Below are 12,500 nucleotides of genomic sequence, written 5' to 3'. Positions count from 1 at the left end.
AAAAATAGAACCCTAACTCCCAAACCCTCATAGGAAACCCTGAAACCATAACCCAAACACTAGTTAGGCTCCCTTGATTGAGGATGTCCACGTTTGGGTTTGAACCCAGAAGCTTTCGGCTGGGAGGCAAACACCACTGTAACTGTGTATGATTGATTGACTGATCGTCCTTCATAACGTTGGTCCCCGTCCTTGTTCCTGTCAGGTGGATCCTCCAGAGGACCTTCACATTCCGTAACTCCAAGCAGACCTACACGGGCATCCCCAATCATCGCCGCAACTATGGACACCACGGGACCTTCGAGATGGCACGGGTCCTCAGTAAGGTGAGCCCTCCAGAGTACTGAATAGATCAAACCCCATGAACAACCTCGAGATGTGGCCATGTGCTTTTGTTATCACGAGGTCACATTGCACCGGGAAGTGATAACGCCACCTGCTACTAACAGTTGAGAATAACAGGATGCCGTCTGACTAGATCGACACAGAGCCTTTGTGGAGTTGTGTGCCCTTAGTGTCTGATTCTGGGAAATACGTTGGATATAAACGGGATATATCGTCTGAATATGAGATTGTTGGTTCTGGAAGTCAAAGGACAAGACGGCTCCTAAAAGTGTATTGTTTGTTCTTCCTCCATCTGCAGCACACCCTCTTCACAGCCATCCATAAGCACCTACACTATAGAGGAATGGAAAACTTTTGCCGGCAGCTACCCAGAATGCATTGAGGTAAGCGACTACTGTACCTTTCAATGTGCTTTGACACTGATATAACACTTGCGTCACGCCCGCTCTGTTGAGACATAACATTGGCTCTGGTGGCCCCATCTCATTGAGACCTGACGGGTCCATAGTATCTCAGACATTCCCTCGTTGCCAGGCGCTCTGATCTCCGCGCAGAGCTCCTTGAACACGGTGTTCCTAATGTGCGTTATTGACGAGAGAGAGGCGGGACTTGCTAGCATATCCTCGGAGGGAGAGGTATATGTTTAACATGGGATAGTGGTGAGAGGCCAGACCTTCCAATTCATCCCTTAACATATATACAGTATATTCGGATATTGCCTTGTCAAATTATTCGTCAAACAACTAAAAATGTATCGTCCATTGTCTTGGTGTTATTCTTGTTGTCATGTTCTTATTCTTGTTTGCTCTGGGGCTGTTAACTAGCGTACACAACGCATAGGAAGCAAGCGAACAGAATTAGTGTCATGGTGGACCAGGTTAACGCCACATTTCATGGCCCTCTCTCAGCCATGAGGTGGAGGTTCAGCATTGACCCGGTCTCCCATCCCGGTCCCCGTGTACGTGTGTTCACAGCATCTGGCCGTGAGCTCCGGCAGTGGCCAGGCCGACCTGGAGAAGCTGTGTCAGATCGTGGAGGCTGTGCCCTCTCTCAAGTACATCTGTCTGGACGTCGCCAACGGATACTCAGAGTATTTCGTGGAGTTTGTCAAGACTGTCCGGGGGAAGTTCCCACAACACACCATCATGGTACGAGAGTCTGCCGTCTGTGTATCTTTCTTTCTCTACCTGCCTGTCTGTCAATGACTCTGTCTGTCCGTACGTCAGCCTCTCTGCCTGTCTTCCGTCTATCTTTCTTTCTGCCTGTCTGTCTGTCTGTCCGTCCGTCAGCCGCTCTTCCGTCTTCTGTCTGTCTGTGTATCTTTCTTTCTTTCTGGCCTGTCTGTCTGTCTTCCGTCTGTCTTTCTCTCTGCCTGTCGTCTGCCTGTCTATGATACAGCGGTGCTCTGTTTTTGGCAGGCTGGCAACGTGGTGACAGGGAGATGGTGGAGGAGCTAATCCTGTCAGGTGCTGACATCATCAAAGTGGGCATCGGGCCAGGTGTGTGTATGTGTGTGTGGGTGTGTGAGTGTGTGTGGCACACTGAAAACTGTGGACCACTTTTAATCAGTACATTCAATTAGAGCCTTTTTTTAGCGAGACCTGATATCTACCAGCTACTCATAGTGATTTATTGGTGTTGTGTGTGTGTGTATCTGTGTGTGTTGTGTGTGTGTTGCCTGTGAGTGTGTGTGTGCCTGTGTGCGCGCGTGTGCGTGCGCGCTGTGCGCGCGTGTGCGTGTGTGTGTGTATGTGTGTGTGCGCGCGCGGTGTGTGTGTGTGTGTGTGCTCTCCAGGATCTGTGTGTACAACGCGCATCAAGACCGGGGTGGGATACCCCCAGCTCAGTGCTGTCATAGAGTGTGCTGACTCCGCCCACGGACTCAAGGGCCACATCATCTCTGTGAGTCACACCCATACACTAATCAATATACCATTACGCCTTAGTGGCTTATTCCCAGCAGCTGCTTATTAACAGAACACTTGTGGTTTTGGACAACATGAGTATTGCATTTAGGTGAAAGAGGAATTCAGAATGAATGAAGTAGAATTTTGCCGATTTGACCATGCGTACATCCATACATACATCATTATATTTTTTCATTTCTACATTATGGTGTTCGGCCACAAGAGGGCGCCAATAGCAATAGCAAATGCCTCAGTCGGGTTACGATTCGGGGGAATTTTTTTAGGATCCAGTGCTCCATGTGACGGTTTGTGTTCCGTTGTTCCACTCAGGATGGTGGCGTGCAGTTGCCCTGGTGATGTGGCTAAGGCTTTTGGTAAGTGCGGTCAAATAATCGAAAATATGTATAGATAGAAAAATCTATCTATATGCATGACAGTAGCAGTATAACTCATAGACTGAATAAAATGTAGACAGGAAATGTGAACAAATAATGTCAACGTTAAACACTGCTGTTGCGGTGAAGCAAAAATAAAAATAAAAAGTCATATACGAATCAAGCATGTCTCTGCTCATGTTTATGGGGTCAGAACAGTCTCATTAATAATGAATGCACAGAGAAGGATTCACAAATGTATTTTGTGATTTATATATAAATTACTCTCTTCTCACAAATACATTTCAATGCACACACAAATGGATATCGGTATGAATAAATGCAAAATAAATCCATAGACAAAAATAAGTTTCACAAACAAATTTCTGATCCACACACGAATGTGCCTTGTTTTAAATAAATGTAATATAAATATAAAAAAAATATTTTCATCAAAAATGTATTTGGATGTTGATACATTTATATACAAACAGTTAAACTTGAATTAGCAAGACGCTTTTCATTTGTGAACTTGTTTGCATTTGTGTGTGAACTGGGGCCTCATTACAGAAACTTCCTGAAAAGCGTCTTGTAAATTCAAGTTTAACAGTTTGTATATAGATTTAACAACATCCCAATACATTTTGAAGAAAATTGCAAAGATTTTTTTTTAATTGATATGTTATGGGTTAATATTACACTTTATTTAAAAAAAAAAAGCACATTTGTGTGTTGATGAGAAATGTGTTTGTGAACTTTTTTTTATTGATAAATTTTACATTTATACCGATATCCATTTGTGTGTGCATTGAAATGTATTTGTGAGAAGAGAGTATTTTATATATAAATCACAAAATACATTTGTGAATCTACTCTGTGCATTCATTATTAATGAGACTGTTCTGACCCCATACATGTGTCCGTCCGTCCTCCAGGGGCCGGCGCTGACTTCGTGAATGATGGGGGGCATGCTGGCGGGCCACGACCAGTGCACCGGCGAGGTCATCGAGAGAGACGGCAAGAAAGTACAAGATGTTCTACGGCATGAGCTCCGACACCGCCATGAAGAAATACGTCGGGGCGTCGCCGAATATAGGTAGGAAGTTCTGGCATAGAGTAGAATAGTATAGTAGTGGGGGGACGGGGGGAAGATCTCCTTGGTAGATCTCCTCCTATCTACCTACTTCAAGGACCGCAAGCCAAACGCCGCTCCCTGGGTGTTATCCTTGGTATGCCAGGGTTTGCTGACTAGACCCCTAAATGTTACGGAAGCGAATACTGACCCCTACTGGCCTGTGTGACACACTATTGGGTAATTTAGACGTTTTTTCATACAAGGTTAGGGCATCTAAAGGTGGAAACACCTTTAATGACTAGTAGACTACGCTGCCCCACCTTATGCTTCTTGGGCTATATTGATACATTTTACTGGTGAATGTACAGAGTCTGTGACATGGAGGCCCTCAACCTCTCATAATCCTTCATGTTCTCCATCTTACTAACAAACAACACAAAGTCTTGATAGATTTCCCGTTATCACTGCAACATGTTTGACCCTCTCTAATAACATGTTGATAGTACTAAAATAGTTAATTACATTTAAAAAAGTATTCTGCAAATTTCAAACCAAGGACGCTGAAACCAAGGACGCTGAAAAACAGCTTTTCTTTTTCTTTTCTCCTTCTACTCCTCCTCTCTCCACCCCCCCCCCCCCCCCCCCCATCCAGGGCGTCGGAGGGGCGGACGGTGGAGGTGGCCTACCGAGGGGACGTGGAGCACACGGTGCTGGACGTCCTGGGGGGCTGCGCTCCACCTGCACCTACGTGGGCGCGGCCAAGCTGAAGGAGCTTAGCCGCCGCACCACCTTCATCAGGGTCACACAGCAGTCCAGCCACATGTTCGGCTAGCGCCCAGCGCGACCGCGGGTACGACAACAGCGTCCGTGCGTCAATTTGGTGTAATGTGTGTGTGTGTGTGTGTGTGTGTGTGGTGTGTGTTGTGTGTGTGTGTGTGTGTGTGTGTGTGTGTGTGTGTGTGTGTGTGTGTGTGTGTGTGTGTCAATTATTTCAAGTCATAATAGCGTGATGGGAATTCAATTCATACCTCTATGAAGTCCGTGTTTAAAGGTGACATATTATACCACCAGGTGTATTTTTAAAACGGCTTGTAACAGCTAATCACACTCACACCTGGTGGTATGATATGTAACTTTTAACACTAGATTAATCCTATAAAGCTAAAGCATTTCTTCTTTAAGTCCCACGTCAAAGAGTGCGTTGCACCTATCACTGTCATGTAAAACACTCCCATCAATAAAGTTTGAGTACATCAACAGTAGAACCCCCCCCCCCTCCCCCAGGGAAGAGCCATGACAGACTGTGAAGCCACAAGTGTTAAACCGTACCATAAGCTGCTGGTAGCCACACCGTAGTAATGTACATTGTAGGAGTCGTGGGAGTTGGTTTTAATTGTTTAATTACCTGCTGCTTCATAATTCTTTACAAAATGGTAATTAAGGAAATATGTTAAGGATGGTGAGGTGCTGTAGAGACGAGAGATTCAATGATGATAATGGACACAATAGTGCTAAACAAGTGATCGGTGATTAAACGTTTGTGCTTTATAAATATGCATTGCATGTTACATGTCGCAAAAATGGCGACCAATGTATCTTATATCACGGTTTATACGGCCGGCCTTCAATAAAGAGTGGAAAAACGATGTTATGCAAATGCAAGGATTGAGGCAACGGTGATACCGTTTGAATGTGACTGGGGAGATTCTCTGGGTTGAACACTTTAATAAACTGTATGCTGGTCAATAGATGGACCTCCTTATCAGTCTTGACCCAAAACAGTAGGCTACATGCTAGGTAGCTGCTTCCTGTGTTGTTGTCCCCACATGCTAATGCTGTGTCCATCTCTGTCTCTTTAAAATACATCGGATGCCTCGTCTGTCATTTAATGTGCCACTGAACTGTAAAGCACTGCAGCTGTTCACAGCAGTAGGGTAAACAGGGTTGGGTTAAGCGGGGTTTAATACAAGCAAGGATGCATGTGTACCGCCCCGTTACATATACAGGGACGGCCTGGTTATCAGCTTCATGTATCTGATCAAAGTATCGGACATACTTGAAGCACTTCTGTTGCTGATGTTGTCTTTGTGGGGCGGGGAGGGGTGTTCTGATTGGGTCTTGACTCCACCGTGCCTCGGGATACATTATTAAAGAGTTTAGTGCTCTTATGAACTGAGATATGCTGTACTCACATACTTGAAGAACGGGATCTTCAGGGACTGGAAAGCAATTATACAATAGTCATTTCAAGACGTATAAATATCATGCCTTTACTGGAGAGCAACACTGTGGCTAAAGAGGAAGGAGAGACTGATCCGTTTACAGGGATCACGAAAAAATATATCCCTAATAAAACAGAATACTACTTAACTCTGCTTGCGTTGTGTTTTTTTCCCTCGGCACAGTAGCTATTTGTGGTGTTTGGAAACAAATGACCTCAAATAAATATTAATGTGTCTTTACAGAGTTTATACATTCAACATCTGGGCACTTAATGGTCAGTCGTAATTCTATGATTGGATCACCATTTTTAAACTGCTGCCTGTCACTATTGTCAAGATGTTATGTTTATTCATGGGTTATTCTTACTGGTTTGCGGCAAATAAATAAAACAGTTGACACCGATTATATTTCAAATGCTTTCTGTGTGTTTGTACTCCAACTCTGCACTGACATATGGATTTATTTTAAAGTCTATGTTTGGGTGTAAGACGCTGATATGTCCAAATAAATGTTGCCGTTGTTATGACCTCATCATCAAAAGGTTAATAATTCTCCTTTCTGAAGTGTTTGGAACAAACTTGGACCTCCCTTTCGTAAACACTTTGTACCCGTTTTTTTCATCTGCCATTCATTTTTTTCCTGGATAAATTCCATTAACAAGGGGCAGTCCTGTCCAGTTTGTTAATGCTTCAGTTAAATATAGTATTGTTTGTTCAGTATTTCTACCGGGACCCATCCAGTATGGGTCAGTATGGGTCCAGCTCTATGTAAACTCTGTTCCCGTTAGCTCTACAATAAACAACCGCACAGCTGAGCAGTGTTTGTATAAAGATAGGACTTGAGTCACGATCCCCAGGAAATTCGTAAAAAACCCACAAAGAAAGAAACCACACAATCACAACACGGTCGCTTGCAGATATGTCAAGGTTTCATTTTCCTTTTAAAAGAGGTGTGATTGTACAGATGTCAAATACATACACCGACAGGGGTCCCGACACCCCCACCCACCGCTATAGCAGAAGGGCCTAGAGAAACATGTGGGGTGGGGGGGCGGGGCCTGGAGACATGGGGGGGGGGGGGGGTATAGTGTGCGATATAGTAAGCAAAACAAGTTGGCTGGGAACCCGCTTCCGGTAAGGGGGAGGAGGGTGTGGTGTGTGTGTGGTGTGTGTGTGTGTGTGTGTGTGTGTGTGTGTGTGTTTGGGGGGGGGGGGGGGGGGGGTGGTGGTGTATCAAGTTGTCGTGTTCCGTGTGTGCGTCAAGTCCTGTCACACACACACGATGCATTCTTGTGGTTGGGGCAAAGGTTAGCCGATGAGAGTTCACGATTGACACGTGGCTGACCTGGAATAGGACGAGGGCAGGGCAAGAGAGGCGACTGGTTGAGCGGCGTGGGGGGAAAAAAGTGAGGCAGGGGTTAAAACTGAACAACCAAAGCTGACGGTAAGCCCCCCCCATCCCCCCTTTCCTCTCAGTGTGGCTAGTGACAGGGACAGAGGGTTCACACGGAGCCTTCTCCCTGTCCTCCCTCCGTGACTGAGGGTCCCGTCCGGGGGAATCGGAGGACGTCGCGGAGAGTTCATATAAAGTGTTCCAGAGTAATCCTAGCCATCTCCATCGAAAAAACATCAACATGTACACAGTTAATTTGTCCATAACGTCGTCTTGTTAATTATATCAAATCATGGGTCATAAATGTACATACCGTAGGCTATAAATGTACAGCCCCTCCCGTTGAGGACACACCACAGTTGTTAATTGAACGGGGGAGGGGGGTTAAGGGGTCAACTAAACTGTGAAGTGGGACTCCAAACCTCTTGTTTGTATTTTTCTTCCCTTTCAGCCTGAGTTGGTTATCAGCGGTATGGACATCGACAAAACGTTCTCACAACAGTCAAGTTTGAACAAATAAAGTTTTGAACAGATAAATCAAAACCCAAAAAAGGGAATCCTGATCTGATCGTTTTCGGTTTGTTGTTCGAGAAACAACGACAAGGGTGCCATTAAAAACACATCCTTTTTTTTTTTAACAAAACCAAAAATACATCCAAGAAAACAATTCCTCCTTCACCTCCTCCTCCTCTGATCTTTAAAACTCAAAGCTTGCGCCCCAACATTCATCGCATCATCTATCATCTTGTGCAAGTAACGAAGCCGATTAAACAACATGGAAAACATTTGCGTGTTCCTCCAACAAGAGAAAGCTTGTCACAAAAGAAAAATAATAAACACATTCTCTACTATACATTTTAAGTCCCCTGAAATTATATCGAGTGCTACACGGAGACCCACAAACAAATAAACAGCTGTGCCAAAGAAAGAGCAATAGTAAGCTATAGGGGGGGTTAACAGTTCACACCAAACACCACCAAGCTGGGTCTCTCCAAAAAAAAAAAAATCTGAAATCTCGATCTCCCGAATCCTACTTTCACGTTGACAGCACAGCTCGTGTCATGAAAAACACAAGGAAAGGGTGAATTCTGCCCGAAAGGTTTTTGTTTTTTTTAAGCCCCCCCCACCGGGTAAAAAGAATCATAGAGGTATCTAGCACTCAGCCCGCTGGACCCACGGGCGCCCCGGGAAAACACACCAGCACACACTCACGCACTCAACACACACGTTACACCACACAGCGAGATTACTGCAAGGCAATGTGCAAAAAACTTAAAACTGAGCCATTACTCTCTTCTCTCAAAACGTGTATTCTCATCCTCTCTCTCTCCCCCCCCCCTCTCATCGGTCTCTCCCCCTCTCATTCCCTCTGTATGAATGAATGTTAGCCCCTAGGTAGTCTACTAGTCCGACCAATCCCCACCTAGGATTAGAAAGTGCTGAAACATCAAGTCTCTTTTGTTTGTCTACGTACTTACTTAGATGTGCATCTTTTGTTGGTAGTTATTTTTTTTTTTACGTTTTCGTTTTTTTATATATATATTTTTTTTAATCTTTTTACAAAAAGTGGTCCCCACTTAGAATGAGGTTTGTTTAATATTCCCGTTGGGGTCGCGCTGAGAACCTCTGATGTCCAGGGTCTCACAGGCAACATCAGAGAAATACTTGATTGCACAAGCGCTCACAAACACACACACACACACACACGCACACACACACACAATACAAACGCACACTTGATACATGGTGTGTACACACACACACACACACACACACACACACACACACATACAGGAAGGCCTCAAAGACAAAACTGGATAGTAAAAAATAAAAACGAGTTCCCTCCACTTGTTTCTAGCCGGTTCACAAACTGCCATCCAATAGATTAACATACACATACTAACAGAAACATGTTAACATACATACACCTGTTAACATACATACACTGACATGTACATGTCAGAGACGACAGTTCAGGGTCATGTCCTGTATGCTGGAGGTCATCACACTACATATACTTGGCACAAGCAAAGGGAGGCAAAGAGAAAAAGTGTTCGATTTCAGAAAGTTACATTTTAAGATAGGCCAAACTCAGCACATATAAACACCTAGTCACGTCCAGAGTAGCCTTGAGTCGGAATAAAAATAAACAGATTGTTTTTTCAGGAATTCGTTAACCACAATAACGTGATTAATAGGCAGCTAGACCGGCTGATGGCTCACATCATTGCCTAGTCTGCCTGGATATATTTCTCTTAAATATTACGGTGCATGCATTGACTTAAAGTGTAGACCTTGATTTGCAGTACAAAATTAGGTATATCTGACGAGTGTGACTTGGGAAAACAGCCTGCCTAGACCGATAGATCCATGATCTCTGTCGAGGCTGCATCTCTAAGGTAGCTAATGGTTGCTTGAGGGTTAATTGATTGCTAGGGCCCCTGTAGGCAGGACTTACGAGGTTGGCTGGCTATGATTGGGTACCTGAAACAAAGTGACTGAGGTTACTGCTATATATGGCATTGGCAGGCGACCAGGGCGGAGTCAAAAACATTGGTTCGTCTGACTCCGCCCTGTGTGCGGACAGAGGGGGGTTTGGAGGGGATTTGTTGTCTGATTACTGCATATATATATATATATATATATATAAAGAGATTTCCCTGAAACATCTGGCAAACTGATATCGTTACCCTGGTAACCCAGGACCTTTTACATGACAAGTGGAGTGGGCTTATGGGTGGTTGTGTGTTTTAATCTGCATGCAGCTAGAAGGGTCAATTATGTTCAATGTTTGAATTTATTGCAATAATATAAATGCAATATTTATATCTGTGTGTACACATGTATGTGTGCACCTATGTATGCATGTGTGCACGTATGTATGTATGTATGTATGTATGTATGTATGTATGTAATGTATGTATGTATGTATGTATATATATGTATATATATGCCTGTATGAATGTGTACATGCCTTAATGTATGTATGTATGTTTATATGCCTTGATGTATGTATGTGTGCATGTATGTATGCCTCCAATGTCTGATTGTTATAGAACTATTGCTTCCTTATATAGCCTAAAGACGCAAAGGGCGCCTTGGTTAGCTGTGATGTTGTGATGTGTTTCTTCACCTGAAGGGAGAAGGCAAGTGGCGCTGCTGTCGGTGGAGCTGATGTGTTTCAGGCTGGAACAAACAGCCGGTAGTCCTGGTTACACACACACACACACACACACACACACACACACACACACACACACACACACACACACACACACACACACACACACACACACACCACACACACCACACACCACACACACACACACACAGAGGCTTTGGAGGTCATGAAAAGAAAGCAAATACACACGCATCCGCAGTTGTCAAGCACACCCACATGCGCACACACACGCGCACACACACACACATATGACAGAGCAGTAACAACTGCCTTGCATTACTAACGAATCTAACAAGAGGAAAAGGAAGAAAAATGAAAAGATGCGTAACTGCAATGTTGATCTGAAAAACCCTGTTTTTATTGTTAAAAAAATAAAGCATTTCGAAGGAAACCTTTTTCGAAGCTGCCTGCCAATCACTGCCACCAGCGCAGTCTCGTCCATTTTGTTTTGTCCATCCCATCCGTGCATCCATCCGTGCATCCATCCGGCTGAGCACACATCCGCGGTCACCATGGCAACCTCTCCCTCCGTCTCCAAACAGTGTCTCAACCCAGCGACCCCGGTTGTGAGCTCACTCACTGCTCGGGGAGGAACACACACACACACACACACACACACACGTAGGTGCACACTCGTGCACGCACACAAACGAACACCACTGTACGTGTCCAAACCCGCACGTCCTCTGCTCACTCACAACAAGTCGTCAACACCATGGCCTCCACCACACGCTACATTCAGATCATCCTATTGCCCCAACGCCGACATATACAGCTCCCAGCGCATTGTGGTTTCTGGTGTCTATACATTATAGATCTGTCATATTTGGACTGAAATAATAATATAAACACGTGTGTCCGGGATAACAGATTCAACAACTGGACGACAGATGGGATTTGGATGAGGTCTTCGTTTACTCGCGTGGAATCGTCTTTGCCCCATTAGTTGAAAAATGAGAAATCGGTGTCTGACATTTGGGCCAAGCACACATATTGAGGTAACGACTGCTACATTTCAATAATTGTGGTTGCATCTGGTGGACTGTTTTAAAGCAGATGTTTTTGAGTGGCTTAGAAAATGAAGATGAAGGCAATAAAACATCTGGATGCATTCAGTTCTCTACTTGGAGGGCAGAACAGGAGTTACAAACTGTCAGCAATTTAGAGCGTTATCCATCTCTTCAGACATTGGTGTTTAATAATGTTTCAACACTCTGCCTTTGTTTTAGATGAGGAGCCAATGGTTTGAATGAAAACTACAGAGTAAGCAAACCCTTTTGTTTGTAAATTCAACCGCCGTCGGAAGAGAAGTATAATCTGACTGTTCCAGCCGGCACTAATCTCCCTTCTCCACCTTTATCCCACGTGCCATCCAGTGTCACAAGTGTTAAAAGAAATATGTGTGTGTGTGTGTGTGTGTGTGTGTGTGTGTGTGTGTGTGTGTGTGTGTGTGTGTGTGTTTGTGCGCACGCGCAGGGGCCAGTAATGTCTTGTCTTCCCCTCCGATGTCTCTCCTCCTAATGTGCAAATTGCAAGATTCTCCTTAAGTAGAAACACTGAACATTTAAACATGTCTATATATATATATATATATATATATATATATATATATAATCATGTGAGTATATATTTTTTCTATACACGCATTACATACAGTACACTCCTACACAGACATAAACACACAACCAACAAGTTGTTTTGTATGCAATGTCAAGCAATTAAAGTTTGACCAGATTCTCCGCAAAAAGTGCGTACACAAACTTAGACCATGCATACACACACCACACACCACACACACCACACACACACATTCTTGGTTATAGTCCTGAATACAGTACGAATCAAGCTCTAGAAATTCTCAGTTTTTTCAATGTCGTCCGGTTTTAGATTTTGCGTGCTGGTGTGTGTACGAACTGCATTTTTGCGTGTGCAAGCTAGTGTTTATGTGTGTGCATGCGCGTATGTAAGGACACACACACGCCGACACACAATCCACACAAATA

General features: G+C 44.2%; 1 protein-coding gene and 1 pseudogene across 2 annotated transcripts in view; one reads left to right on the top strand and one right to left on the bottom strand.

Annotated features, from left to right (window-relative positions):
• LOC115536198 (GMP reductase 1-like) overlaps positions 1-6,326 on the top strand; it is an 8,276-nt pseudogene extending 1,950 nt beyond the window's left edge. Inside the window, exons 2-10 of the transcript XR_003974618.1 lie at positions 206-326; positions 644-728; positions 1,320-1,493; positions 1,764-1,844; positions 2,141-2,247; positions 2,583-2,626; positions 3,562-3,722; positions 4,354-4,606; positions 4,684-6,326. The product of XR_003974618.1 is annotated as a GMP reductase 1-like (transcript). The remainder of the gene's footprint in view (positions 1-205; positions 327-643; positions 729-1,319; positions 1,494-1,763; positions 1,845-2,140; positions 2,248-2,582; positions 2,627-3,561; positions 3,723-4,353; positions 4,607-4,683) is intronic.
• A 504-nt stretch (positions 6,327-6,830) lies between these two features.
• The window catches only part of LOC115536197 (ataxin-1-like), an 87,669-nt gene continuing 81,999 nt past the window's right edge, over positions 6,831-12,500 (bottom strand). Inside the window, 1 exon segment of the mRNA XM_030347942.1 lies at positions 6,831-12,500. This exon segment is cut by the window's right edge and continues 2,366 nt beyond it. The gene's annotated coding sequence lies outside the window, so the exon portion shown is untranslated.

Source organism: Gadus morhua, chromosome 22 (assembly GCF_902167405.1).
Source record: "Gadus morhua chromosome 22, gadMor3.0, whole genome shotgun sequence".
Taxonomy (NCBI): domain Eukaryota; kingdom Metazoa; phylum Chordata; class Actinopteri; order Gadiformes; family Gadidae; genus Gadus; species Gadus morhua.
Note: the sequence above shows the minus strand (reverse complement) of the source record. Positions and strands in the feature narration are given on the sequence as shown.